Source organism: Pan paniscus, chromosome 4 (assembly GCF_029289425.2).
Source record: "Pan paniscus chromosome 4, NHGRI_mPanPan1-v2.0_pri, whole genome shotgun sequence".
In the NCBI taxonomy this organism is placed as follows: Eukaryota; Metazoa; Chordata; class Mammalia; order Primates; family Hominidae; genus Pan; species Pan paniscus.
This window is the reverse complement of record NC_073253.2, coordinates 19,732,805-19,747,452: the sequence shown is the minus strand read 5'-3', so window position 1 is coordinate 19,747,452 and position 14,648 is coordinate 19,732,805.

Below are 14,648 nucleotides of genomic sequence, written 5' to 3'. Positions count from 1 at the left end.
TATCATAATCATCTCCAGTTTACACATAAGGATACAGATAAACAATTGGGGCTAAAGATAACTTGCTCAGCCTGTGTCATGTGCTTCCCCACCTCCTCTGAAAAGATAATAGCCAAGAAGTCAATCGTATCTTAAGCTACAGGTCTTGCTTTACAACCCTATGTATCTGTTAAAGTCTCAGCCAGGACACACAGTGAGAGAGTATTGGATAGAACATGGCTACCTGAAGAGCAAAATGCATTTTAGAAAAACAGTATATAATTATGTTAAGCATTTTCATCATTTCAACCCCCAAACAATCCAAGTAAATGATTCATTTGCTGGAAATGGAGAAGAATGTCAGCTGTCCACCAAAATCCATTCTCCCTTTCTTATGCACTGCTTGGCCAGAGACTACATTTCCCAGCCTACTTTTTACTTAGCTATAGCTGCGTGGCTCAGTTCTCAGCAACAGGATATGAGCAAAAGTTACCTGTGTGTCTTCCGGGTTTGGCCTCCTTCATGTTCTCTTTCCCTTTGCTGTTGGCCAGAACACATGATGTGACAGTCACACACTGTGGCAGTGACTCAGGTTCAACCATGCAGATGAGGACAGCATGCTAGTGCTAGAGTAGTAGCCGGGCAGACAAGAACAGGGCAGGAGAGGCCCCCTGCCAGGAATGTCAGGTGATCATCAGATGATAGTCAGGTGTTTGTTAAGTTGTCTCGCTAAAATAATAATTGGGCACACCCACCACCAGGCAAAGGCAGTCTCTTAGCAGATAGAAAACACCTGAACTCGTGATCAGCCGCTTCCTGAAAAAGATCTCAGAAGTTGGGCAAGCGGGCTCAAGCACGTGCACTAAGGCAAAATGGGGGAGTTGAACTGGTATAAGACCTTCCTCTAGGAACACCTGACTGGTATGGGAAAAATGCCTCAAATGAGCATGTGCACAACTTCAGTAAACACACTGTACATGCTGACAGCCTGCTCCAAGGAAAAATCAAGGGAGAAGAAACACAAATCTCAGAACCATGACAATGTATAGAAACCCCAAGTCAAGTGTCGAACAGACCACTTGGATCTCTCTCTCTCTCTTTTTTTTTTTTATTATACTTTAAGTTCTAGGGTACATGTGCACAATGTGCAGGTTTGTTACATACGTATACATGTGCCATGTTGGTGTGCTGCACCCATTAACTCGTCATTTACATTAGGTATATCTCCTAATGCTATCCCTCCCCACTCCCCCCACCCCACAAGGGGCCCTGGTGTGTGATGTTCCCCTTCCTGTGTCCAAGTGTTCTCATTGTTCAGTTCCCACCTATAAGTGAGAACATGCAGTGTTTGGTTTTCTGTCCTTATGATAGTTTGCTCAGAATGATGGTTTCCAGTTTCATCCATGTCCCTACAAAGGACATGAACTCATCATTTTTTATGGCTGCATAGTATTCCATGGTGTATATGTGCCACATTTTCTTAATCCAGTCTATCATTGATGGACATTTGGTTGGTTCCAAGTCTTTGCTATTGTGAATAGTGCCGCAATAAACATACGTGTGCATGTGTCTTTATAGCAGCATGATTTATAATCCGTTGGGTATATACCCAGTAATGGGATGGCTGGGTCAAATGGTATTTCTAGTTCTAGATCCTTGAGGAATCGCCACACTGTCTTCCACAATGGTTGAACTAGTTTACAGTCCCACCAACGGTGTAAAAGTGTTCCTATTTCTCCACATCCTCTCCAGCATCTGTTGTTTCCTGACTTTTGATGATCGCCATTCTAACTGGTGTGAGATGGTATCTCACTGTGCTTTTGATTTGCATTTCTCTGATGACCAGTGATGATGAGCATTTTTTCTTGTGTCTGTTGGCTGCATAAATGTCTTCTTTTGAGGAGTGTCTGTTCATATCCTTCATCCACTTGTTGATGGGGGCACTTGGATCTCTCAAGTTGCCCACTGGGCCCTTTTCCAAGCGTACTTCACTTCCTTTTGTTCCTGCTCTGCAACTTTTTAATAAACTTTCATTCCTGCTCTAAACTTTGTCTCGGCCTCTCACTCTGCCTTATGCCCCTTGGCAAAATTCTTTCCTTTGAGGAGGCAAGAATTGAGTTGCTGCAGATGCATATAGATTTGCCGCTGCTAACACTGGGAGCTAGCAGAGTAACAACATAAAAGGAGTCTGGATTACTCCAGGATTTTGTGGAGTGGAGATAGCCTAAACAGGCAAGAAGATCACATGAGAAAGAAATGCTTTCATGTCTTCTTTAAGCCACTGACTTTTGTGGGTCTGTTTGTTACAACAGATTTACTTTTATTTTTTTTTGAGACAGTGTCACTTAGGGTGGAGTACAGTGGCGCCATCTCAGCTAACTGCAGTCTCAACTTCCCAGGCTCAGGTGATTCTCTCACCTCAGCCTCCCAAGTAGTTGGAACCACAGTCATGTGCCACTAGGTGCAGCTACTTTTTTGTATTTTTTTGTAGAGAGGGAGTTTTGCCTTGTTGTCCAGGCTGGTCTCAAGCCCCTGGGCTCAAGTAATCCTCCCTCCTCGACCTTCCAAAGTGCTAGGATTACAGGCAAGAGCCATCATGCCAGGCCCCAGATTAGCCTTCATCTCAAATACTATTTTAAGTTGTTAATTCAATGAGGGTCTGGGTTTTCTCCTCAGTGTTTTGTCCCAGGGACCCTGTGTGTGTTCCAGGGCAGGTTGGTGTGAATTCAGGCGAACCCATGTCTACAATGTGAAACTTCTCAGAGGTGAGAGGTGGCTGTAGCCAAATCATGCCTGTGGGATATATCTTATATTTGCCCCTAAGGAAGTTATTTAACCTCAGGAGACACCTTTCTTTCTTTCTTTTTTCTTTTTTTTTAATTTCCATCTAAAAGATGGGAATGTTAAAGAAACCTCATGTCCACAGATAACAGTTCAGGAGCAGGCATCAGAAATGTGGCAGGCTCTGTATTGCCCACGTTAGCAGCCATTACTCTCCTGCCCTGCTAACAAACCCTGATTTTATTCAGGATCAACGTGTTCAGTTATCCGTTGTTGTGTAGCATAGTATCTCAAACTTTGTGGTATAAAATAACCACCATTTTATTATGTCCATGGATTCTGTGGAGCAGAAGTTTAGACAGAGTACAGAAGTCTGGCTTTTTTCTGTTCCATGATACACGGGGCCTCGGCAGCGAAGACTGAAATGGCTGGGGCTGGAATCACCTAGGAGCTTCTTCACTCGTATGTCTGGTGCCTGGGCTGGTGTATTCAAAAGCTGGGCTTATTGGGAACTATCGACCGGAACACCTCCATGTGGACCTCCATGTGGCTTTGGTTTTCTCACTGCAGGGTAGCCTTGGAGGAGTCAAGCTTCTTATAAGGCAGCTCAAGTTCCCAAAAGCAAGTGTCCTAGTGAACAAGTTAGAAGCCCCCTGGCTTCGTATAACCTTGACTCAGAAGTCACCTGGCATTACCTCCTTTGTGCTCTTGGTTGAAGCAGGCACAAACCAGCTCAGACTCAAAGGCAGGGAACATACACCCCACCTTCTTATAGAAGGAGTGTCAAAGAATTTGCCATCGTAGGTTAACGCTACCACATCAACCCTTAGAATTAAAATGCTTATTTAAAAAGTAATTCCTGGCCATCCCTTCTCACCTTGAGACTGTAAGCAGTTTTTACTGCAGGTTTCAAATATGGCAGATGGGCCTGAGGGACTGGCAAGGGGCAATCTTCCAGGGCTTATTTGCATAAGGGACCTTCAGGTCAAGATTTCATCCTAAGGGGAGAGAAAATAGAGACCAGTAATACGAGGACCGAAGGTTAGAGGAGTGGGTGAGTCTAAATCAGTTCAATGTCTGTTGGTCAAATTGTGCCCATCCAGATCCACCATGGTATCTTCCTTGAGTGTTTTAGTAAAATATCTACAGAACCCCAAGACAACAGTATTAGAGACACACAAGTCAGCCACAGACATACGTGACTCCACCTGGGTTTATCAAGCTATCTTTGGAGGAATTTAAAGGAAAGCTAGTATTCTCTGAGTGGTGAATTTGGGCTGGAATGGCTAAGTAGATGCTTTAATAAAATAATTTTTTTGCAGCTAGACTTACAGGGCTGAGGAAACACGGATTACAGCTAAAATTTATATTGTATAGTACAAAAAGCAGGATACTTTATCCTATAAACAGCTGCAAAATTCCATGAAGATTATGTTGGTAGTTATAATAATAATGAAAGAACACTATTTTTCCCCCACAGTGGTCATATTAATTACAGTTCTTAATTGTATTATTTCATAAAAGTGATGAGGAAAATGCTCTTTTAAATGTTTTTACTATTACCATCACTGTTATTTGGCTATTTGAAGAACCAGTGCCTTTTTTTTTTTAAGTCACAAAAAATACTGACTGATACATTCAAATTTTGTTTTGAAATTGCAAATTTCAAATTGAGTGACTTTTTTTCTAAATAAAGAAATAGAGATGGAGTTTCGCATGTTGCCCAGGCTAGTCTGGGACTCCTGAGCTCAAAGGATCCGCCTTCCTCAGCTTCCCAAAGTGCTGGGATTACAGGCATGAGCCACCGCACCTGGCTTGTCACCAACGCATGCACCATCATGCCTGACTAATTTTCCAATGTTTTATAGAGACAGAGCCTTGCTATGTTGTATAAGCTGGTCTTGAACTACTGGGTTCAAATGATCCTACCACCTCAACTTCCCAAAGTGCTGGGATTACAGGCATGAGCCACCACACCTGGCCCAAATTTAGTGACTCCTTAAGGGGAAAATAGAAGAGAGTTTTCTATCTTTTCCTAATATAATTCAGGACTTTTTAGTTGTCATGAATGAAAATCCAGTCAACCTGACTTAAACCAAAAGGAAATTTATAGGTTCTTGAAATCAAAAGGTCCAAGAACATAAAATTGCTTCAGGCAGAGCTGGATCCAGGTGCAGAGAATATGTTATCAGGAATCCGTCTCTCCCCATCTCTCAGGTCTCCTTTGCTCTGGGTTGGCTTCATTCTTAGACAGCCTACCTCCCTAGTGATGAAGGGGCTTCCAACAACACATACAGCCAGATTAATGAAACCAGTAGAAAGGAAGCGCCTTGTTTCACATAATTTAAGCAAAATATCTATAATTGACTGCACTGAATTGGGTGCATGGTCAGATCTGCGTTATGTGTACACTCTTTGTATATGAAAGGGTGGGGGCAGGGGTGTGTATGTGGCCCACCTAGACCATGTAGAAGAAGTGTTGCCCAAGAGGAATTCCCTAAAAGAAACTTTTACCAGAAAAAGAGAAAGTAGATGACATCCAAATCAACTATACATCCCCAAATCTCCACTGAAGGAAATCAAATGATACGCATTTATAAATGCTATGGATTCAGATTAGAAGTATAAATAATAATTTTATTAATCTTATTCTGTGTACTTTGCATCAATTATGCCTGCAAATTTTTCTTTACATCTCTTCCTGAGAGTGTTCTAACTGATCTATTATTTCATGTAGTTCTTTAAGCACAGAAGTATACAGATGATTAAAACTTTAGGGCCGGGAGTGGTGGCTCACGCCTGTAATCCCAGCACTTTGGGAGGCTGAGGCGGGTGGATCACCTGAGGTCAGGAGTTTGAGACCAGCCTGACCAACATGCAGAAACCCAGTCTCTACTAAAAATATAAAAATTAGCCGGGTATGGTAGTGTGCACCTGTACTCCAAGCTACTTGGGAGGCTGAGGCAGGAGAATTGCTTGAACCTGGAGGCAGAGTTTGCAGTGAGCCAAGATCATGCCATTGCACTCCAGCCTGGGTGACAGAGCGAGACTCCATCTCAAAAACAAAAACAAAAGCAAAAACAAACAAACAAACAAAACTTTAGCCTGGATCGTCATCCTTGAGGTTATACTAAGAGAAACATTTTGGGTAATGCCTACTAGACATTCAGGAATCATTGTGCAAGCTTTGACCTTCATCTGTCTGGTCAATGAAGTCACACCACTATGTCAAGAGCATTAGACCTGCTCTTTCTAAGTTATTGAGATGGGCTTTTAGAGTGCATTTTGAATTTTCAAGAAGATTTTTATTTTTCACTTAGCATTTATCATTATTGTATATTTTTAAATATAGCTACTAAGAACTTGCCCTAGCCACAGAGTGTACTCTAAGAAGCAGAAGATGCTTAATGTATTAATGTTATTATAAGGGGAACAAAGAGTTTCATAGTCAAGTGTTTGGAACACTAGGTTAAATACGCTTCTTTTTCTTTAACTTCTTATTATACAGTTACAGAAAAGCTAACAGTAACACAAAAGAACACCCACACATTAACCACTAAAGTTCAGCATTTTGCCATCTTCATTTATATATATGTATATAGTTGTTGTTGCTGGTGAATAACTTGAAAATCAGTTGCAGACTCATGATAACATTACACTTCGCCTCCAAATACTTGAGCATGCATCTCCTAAGACATTCTTACATAATCATAGAAGCATTATAACACTTAAGAAAACTAACAATAATTTTCCATAAGGGGATAATACCATGTAATGCCCAGTCCATGTTCACATTTTCCCTTTTTTTCTCAATACTACTTGTATAGATAACTTTTTCTTTTGAACTAAAATCTAATTAGAGTTCACACATTGCATTTGATTGTTATGTCTGTTTAGTGCCTTTTATTTTAAAACAGTCTTCCTGAACTTTTTAAAAAGAGTACTGTGTTTTTTATGAGACCAAGCCAGTTGTCTTGTATTAATAGAATATTCCACATTCTGGATTTTTCTGAATGTCTTCCCTTGACATCTTCTCATTTATTCTTCCCTTCTCAACCAGGTTTCTTTACAGCAGAAACTCTCAGAGCCTTTAAAGGTCAATGGGCAAAACTACTCTGCAAATGGACACCTTCTAGCAGCCTCTGCTATCTTCACAATAACCTTCCACACTCAATGAAGCACACACATGCCAGAAACACCAGCCCTAGCAGAGGATCAGATGGAAATACGCATGCCTTACCCCTTGAGTTTCATGTGAAAGGACTTCAATTTGACTTCCACTCCTAGATGCTCTCCTCTGTTGGGGCTACAGGGGCCCCATTGAAAATGAAACAACAACAACTAAAAAACAAAAACCAAAAACATCACATCTGGGCTCTAAACTAATGTCTAGGGGGAAATTGAGGCTCAGAGATTAAATTCTCTTGCAAGGTAAAGCCCAAAGTTATCAAAATCTGAAGGGTCACAGTTCGAAAATCAAAATTTTCTGCACTTCTACGAAAAAAATCAGAGCTTTTCCTGTTTCTGATTCTGCACAGCCTCAGCTGGGGGTGCTCCTGAAGCCTTAAGCAGCTGCAGCTACAGTCTATCTCTGAAGCTGTATTTGTTCATTTTCCATTTTCTGAGGAGCCTCACTCTTTTAAAGTGTTAAAAGTCTCAGCAGAAGCCAGAACATTATTGTAGCACTAGCCTCTCACCTACCCACCAAAGTTAGGAAACAAACCATTCTCTGTCCCTGGAGCAATTGCCAAATAAAGATGTACTTCTAGAACCCAAAAACTCTAGCATAGGCTTAGAATCTGAGAGGAGAGACTCTGTGTCTCAACTTCCTCAGGGTGGCTGTCAGTCAGTCAGTGAAGGCAATCCAAACCTATATTCTGTGCAGGTAAACTATTTGGGAGAAATCTTTTCATAAGAGGTTAATTTGGGCATTGTGCTGAACAAATCTGGGGGACGGGTGGGCAGAAGGAGAGCCATTCATAGACACAGGCAATAGTCATTCTGCCTTCCAACAAGTTTAGAAATTTACAAAGGTGGAGGCCCCAGTCTCCAAGTGTCTTTCACGTCTTACCAATTAAAATTCTCTTCATCGCCGTTTCCATTCTGAGCCCTTGTACTTAATTGAGCAAGATCTCTATCTAGTGACATGGAGCTCTCTTGGGAGCATGCTTTCAATCCTGTGCCTCAGTGGCTGTTTTCAGTGGCAGGCTAAACAATCTGCCTTGAGCTACACTTTCTCCGGAGCTCTCTTGACTCCATGGATGATATGGAGTGACTTGGAGCATGTGGACGTACTACAGGAATCCAAGGTTTGTCCTTCCACAGTTCCCTCTCTGGCCCAGAAGGCAGAATGAAATCTGAAGCAGTGCTGCCTCCCCAACCCCACATGGACAATTTCCAGTTAGGCACACGCGGAGCTCAGCTGCCTTACATTTTAAATGCAGCTGGGTATAGATTTAGGTGACGAAGTGGGGAAGGGTTCTCTTTAAGAAAAAGTTACAAAACAATACATTTAAAAATATATGTAAAAGCGAATATTTAATTAGAAAGAATGATCACAAAAAATACAAATATTTTAAAATGGCCATAATAGCAAACATTAATTGCCAGGCATACCTCTATAATACTTTTTGTCTACAATCTTGTCTACTTACTCTCTAGTCATCCCTTCACACACTAATTTTATGATAATATTTTATATAAATGGAACAGATAGATAATTCAATCTTTCCTACAGCATTAATCTTTTTTTAATTGATAGGAAGCATAGAACAAACTTAGTTTATAGACCCGGTACAGGTTTGTGTACTTTAGACATAGGAGTTCTGATAAATTCTATTTCACGTGATTCCCATCAAAAAAGACGTGGTGGGTTTATAGTTTACATGATGTCATTATTAAGCACATTTCATGTGTACTGTCAATGAGAACAGAATCCCATACTTACAATATTACCGAACATCTGATGATAGAATTTTCTACAGCCTAATTTCTGGCTCCATCCATTTCAAATCTGGCTTCTGCTCTAGGACTCACACACTTCCATGTCGGGCACTGTCCCACCTTCACATTTTGAGAGAACCCTCGCCCTCACCCTCATTTGGGCATACACGGAGAGTCACCACAGTGGGCAGCTGGAGAATTCTTGGAAGCTATAAACCATACAACTATATCCCACTAAAACCAAACTCAATGTATTTCCAACTCAGACGCCCCTTAGCCAGGTCCCCAAAATGTCTGAGTGACAGAAGAAAAACAGACAATGGCCTTGATTCACAGAAGTTAAATTACCTTGCTTTTACACATTTTACAAAAACATTATTATCATTATTCCTCCCTGTCTTCTTTCTCCTTTCTGAACAATTCAGTCCTAAAGCCAGTAGGTGGGACGGAGCGGGGTAGACACACATGCTGGCTAGGGGGATGAGAAGGAGGAGTGACCAAGGTGGCTCACAGAGGAGTGTCAGAGCCCTAGTGGGATAGATGGCAACGTGGTGTAGTGACATAGCACGGCCAGCTCAAGCCCAGTGGGAAGGGAATCAAGGGGCAGCCTACAGAGGCTCAAAGTCCAGTCTCTGTGATGTGCCTTCATTACCTGAATCTAATCAGGAGGAAACATCAGATGAACTCAAATTGAGGGACATTCTACAAAATGAATGGCCTGTAATCTTCAAAAATGCAAATATCATAAATGTTAAAGAAAGACTAAGGAGATACCTCAGACTGAAGAAAGCTAGAGACATGAAAACTAAACATACAATCTTGATTCTGAACTGAATTTGAGGATTAGACGGTAGTGTGTCAGTGTTAACTTCTTGATTTGGATGGTTGTATTGTGGTTATGTAGAAGAATGTCCAGATTTGGAGAAAATACATACTAAAGCATTAGGGACTGACGGGGCATCAGATTGGTACTATACTCTCAAATGGGTGTTTGGGAATAGAGTTTCCCTGTATTTTTCTGTATTTTTGTGTTTGTTACCAAATTATACATAATTATATATGTGAGGGGTAGGGGTGAGAGAGAGAGCGAGAGCATATGACCATGTGAACACATTACTTGTGTCCCTCAGGACCTCAGGATCTTGGAAAGGCCCCATGCAAGTATGGGAACCTGAAGCTTCAGTTTCATCAATATCACTACCTCTAACTGCAGCAAACCTGACTCTACCCACTACTGTCTGAAAGGCCAAAGTCCTTAAAGACATAATTTAGACCTTGTCTTAGTTATACCTGCTTTCTTAGGTCTTTGTGGCCTCCCTATCTCTGCTAACACTCAGTGTAGCAGAATGAATATGTTCTGAATGTTGTTCAAGGTCAAGGAGCAGCAGCTTGCACCCGAGGCCAACATCACTTAAAGCTCTCTGGGGTTTGCCTTTGCTGGGCCCACATAGCTCTGCTGTGTGTATTTGCTAAGCCTGGCTTGGTACAAATGGCTGGTGTTTTGCTTCAGGCTCAATGTAGGTTCGGTGGTATTTGCTAATCAGACTCTCTTCTCCACCCCCCCACTTAAGTCAGCTGTGTATCATTCGCTTAATGCTCAGGACTTGGAGTCCCACCAGGAAGATAAAAATCAGGAGTGAACAAGAAGTGTTTCAGCTATTCAAATCTCCAACCTTCACTCACTTCTCCTGGTATGCTCAGCTTAGCTCCTTTCTTCTTTCTACAGATTTGTGTACCTGTAGAGAGGGTACAATCTAGTCTGTCCGCTAGAGAGGACAGTTTTAAGAGAGTTTTGATACATAAGTTTAATTCAGGAGGCTGTTAGTCCCTTTGGCTGCATGTTTAAGCCACCCCAATTGAGATGTTCATAATTAAATAAAGCTCACACCTTGATCTCTTTCTATGTCTCTCAACTGGTTCCAAACTCAGGCAGAAAATAAAAGAAAGGTGTTATTGGGCCCTCTCAAAGTCCAACACAAATAAAAGATGATGGTACCTTCAGGGTGGTGATAGCAGATAAGGTAAGAAGCGGTGTAATTTCAGATACATTTTAGGAAGAATTGGCAGGACTCAGTGCTGGATTAGATATGGGGGGATATCAAGGGTCCCTAAGACCCCCTTCACATTTGGAGATTCACTAGATTCTGGGACTCATTACAGTTATGCTATTACAGAAACGTAGTAAGGATACACAGCTGGATTGTAAAGAAAAAGACTCAGGCAGAGCATGGAAGACTTCGTGTGCAGGATTCCTAAGTGTTCTCCCTCTCGCGAGGGGTCACACAGACTGCATTCTTCCTCCAGAAATGAAAATGTAGAAACATGCCTGCAATGTTTTTGCCTGGGAAAGACTGAGCCTCAGCAGCCAGAGTTTTTACTGGGCATTGGTCACAGGCACCTCTGCCTAGCAGGTATCAAGTTCTAGAATCTCAGAAGGAAAAGCAAGTGCATTGTTTGTACAAATAGCTTACGCACAGGGAATCACTTTTATTATTTAGGGAAAGCTTTGTATGTGTAGGTGTAGGTGTCGGCTAAACTCACCTGATAGTAATAATTTATGCATACCCTCAGAATGACCCCATATGGCAGATGCACCTGAATGTATGTTCTGAGCTAGGGAATCTGGGAGTAGCTAACCTGAAGAGTCATTCTTTATCTATGAGAAACATCTAATATAGGGGACTGAGGCCCCGAATTTTGGGATACATGAAGTTTGCCAGGTGGAGATTGTTAGGGGGAGGGTATAAAGTGAAAATACCATATAAACTGCATGATGGTTGCAGGCGGTTGCAGTTTTCCTGCCCATCCCACCACCACTGGACTCTGTAAGCACCTAATAAAACACCATGTTTTGTTTGCTGGCTCTAGGTCTCTTCTTCGGCCTCTTGAACCTGGTTCCTTTCCTACTGAGGTTAATAGGGCTTTGGCACAACAGTAAGTGACTGTTTACCTGCCAAGTTCTCACATGTCAGCGAAGGGCCAACCTTACAATCAGACCTTTTTAAGGATAGCAGTCTCAGGTCAGCTATGCGAACTCCTTTCTGTACGGACGGGCAGGAAGGGGTGCGGCAAGGAAAAGGGAAGAGTCAAGGAAGACATGCAGATTTCTCCCTTAAGCCTGAAGATGGACAGTGTTGTCACTTATAGAGATGGAGAAGACAAAGAAATGCAGATTTATGGGAGAGAACTAGTATTTCGATTTTGAACACAATGAAATTAGAGATAGCTATGAATTATCAGGTTAAACTATTGTATGTTATAATAAAAAACATCCTTAAAATTCCAGGGGCCTTAACATAATAAAAATTTATTTCTCACTTAAGTTATGTGACTTTCACGGCCTAGTGGAAGTTAGGAAATTGGTGGGGAGATGTAGTCTCTGTTCTGCATAGTCACTCAGGGACCCAGGCTGGTGGAGGCTCCACCATCCAGAATGTTGTTAATTCTTATGACAGAATAAGAGGCAACTGGAGAAGTCTCATCTCAGCTTTTCTATGCTTCAGTCTACAGCCCATTGTTCAAAACTGGCCATGTGGCCGCAACAAACTGTAAGTGGAGCTGGAAAATGTGGGGTAGTTGATGGGATGTCTGGTGAACACCACTGTTTCTGCCACAATAGCCCCATAGAAATGTCAAGTAGGCATCCCCAACAAACGTATGTCTGGAGACATTCATTTAGGAGTCATAAGCACATAGGTGGTATTTAGAGCCACACTCACTGTCATGTAATCTGAGTTCCAGGGCCTAGTAAAGGCAGTATTATCACCCTTTTCTGGTGTGAAGGAGTAGGAAATCCAGATTGGTGGACACCCTTCAAACTTCCCTGTAGTGAAACTAGCAGCACACAGGTGCCTTCACTAGCAGTCAAGACAGATTTTGGCTTAGGATTGAAGGCAAGTTTTTAACTTCTCTAAGAGGGGAGTCTTGGTGCCTGAAAAGTCTGCCTAGAAACAGCCTGATGCTCACGGCAGAGGGACTAGGCTCACAACTTTCAGTTGAAACCATACATGAAGATATTGAGAGCCAAAATCAGGGGGAAAGCTGGCCACAGGAACCACTAGGTGTCACTAATAGGCCAAAGTTAGAAGCGCGGAAAAGGAAAGGCTAAAAGAACAAATGAAGGAAGGAAAGAAAAGGTAGTACCTGCACTAAGATGGCCACAGGTGAAACTTAGTGGTAGCATTGCTAACATTGTTCTATTTAAAAAAAAAAAAAAAAAAAAGGCAAAATAACAGTAGAAATCATGAACTTTATTCTGAACAATAATGACTTCCAAATAGACTGGATGGGTTCTTGCTGTTACCTAATGTGCATGCCTGTGTGTGAATGGTTTTGTGCATTTGTGTGTGTGTGCACTTGGGAAGTGGAGAAGGGTAGTTTATTCTGACCTCCATTATAGCTTTCCAAACATCACATGACTAACCATATGAATACTTTTGGTAGAGATAAAAGAAAGTTTCTCTTCTTTCATCCTACTTGTGTGTATATGCATGTATAACTACTGAGGTCTTCAGTTTATTCAATATCAAATTTAAGGTCGATGGATCTAAGATGTGTCCTTTTTTAATGCCCAGAATATGACAAAGCAAAAAAGGATTTCTAAAATGGCAAACCTTATTTAATCCTTCGATGACAAGCTGGGGACTACTAACACCTTCCATGTGCCAATAAAATCATTTGGGATGACCAACAGATAATGGAAATTACAATAAATCAAAATATATTTTATATCTTTGATAACTGATACATCAAAACTAGATAGTTAATTTGTGTTTGGGTCAGTGAAAAAAATGGCCAAAAGGGAAATGACCCAATAAAATATTATTGATCACCATAAAACTGTACTGAAGAGAAAAAAAACAGAAGAAACTAGCACTGGAAGCAAATTATTCTGAGCTATTCAACTTCTTACATGTTGAGGCTCATTTAAAAAATGGCATTTATATAGCACACTGAGGTAAATGGACAAAGTTCCTGGGTTTCGGCTGCCCCAGTTCATTGGGACACCCTAGAGCCTGAGATCACTATGTCACCATACTAAATACAAGTTGTAGTGTTCAACCTTGGGTTCACACTGGAATCACTCAGGAAGTTAAAAACATACATTGAATCTGCCCACTCCCTCCCCACCCCAAATAATCTGTGTTTTATTTTGTTGGTCTGGCATACAGACTGGGCATTACGACTTTTCAAAACTCCCAAGCGACTCTAAGGCATAGCCAGGGTTAAGAATCACTGCATTGGAAAGTAGTCAAGGAAATTAAAAACTTAGGCTCATCTAGTTTCCCAGCTCGGAACACAAATATGAGGGTTTTGGTGGTTTTCTTTGTTGTTGTTGTTGTCAATTCAGGGAAGTACAATGAGAAAAAAGCAAAATTGCAAAGTTCATAATATGAAAGTGAAAACTCTCCATCTCCTCCCAAAGCAACCACTATTGTTTCTTTTGATTTTTCGAGAAAAAGTTTATGTACATACCTGCATGTTTGTATTTCAAAAAATAATTTTTGTTTACATTAAAGAGAGGACACCATATATAGTATTCTACGCTTTGCCTTCAATATTCATTACATGATGGACCTGTCCTTTGAGTATACAGTACACAGCTACGAAGTAATTCACATGTCTGTACTGTTGTGCTGTGTTTTATTGAACCATTCCTCCGTGTTATCACTTCAGCTATTTTCACTACTTCACAGCAATAAACATTTTTTTTTTTTTGAGATGGAGTTTCGCTCGTGTTGTCCAGGCTGGAGTGCAACGGCGCGATCTCGGCTCACCGCAACCTCTGCCTCCTGGATTCAAAGCGATTCTCCTGCCTCAGCCTCCTGAGTACCTGCGATTACAGGCCTGGGCCACCACGCCCGGCTAATTTTGTATTTTTAGTAGAGATGGGGTTTCTCCATGTTGGTCAGGCTGGTCTCAAACTCCCGACCTCAGGTGATTCG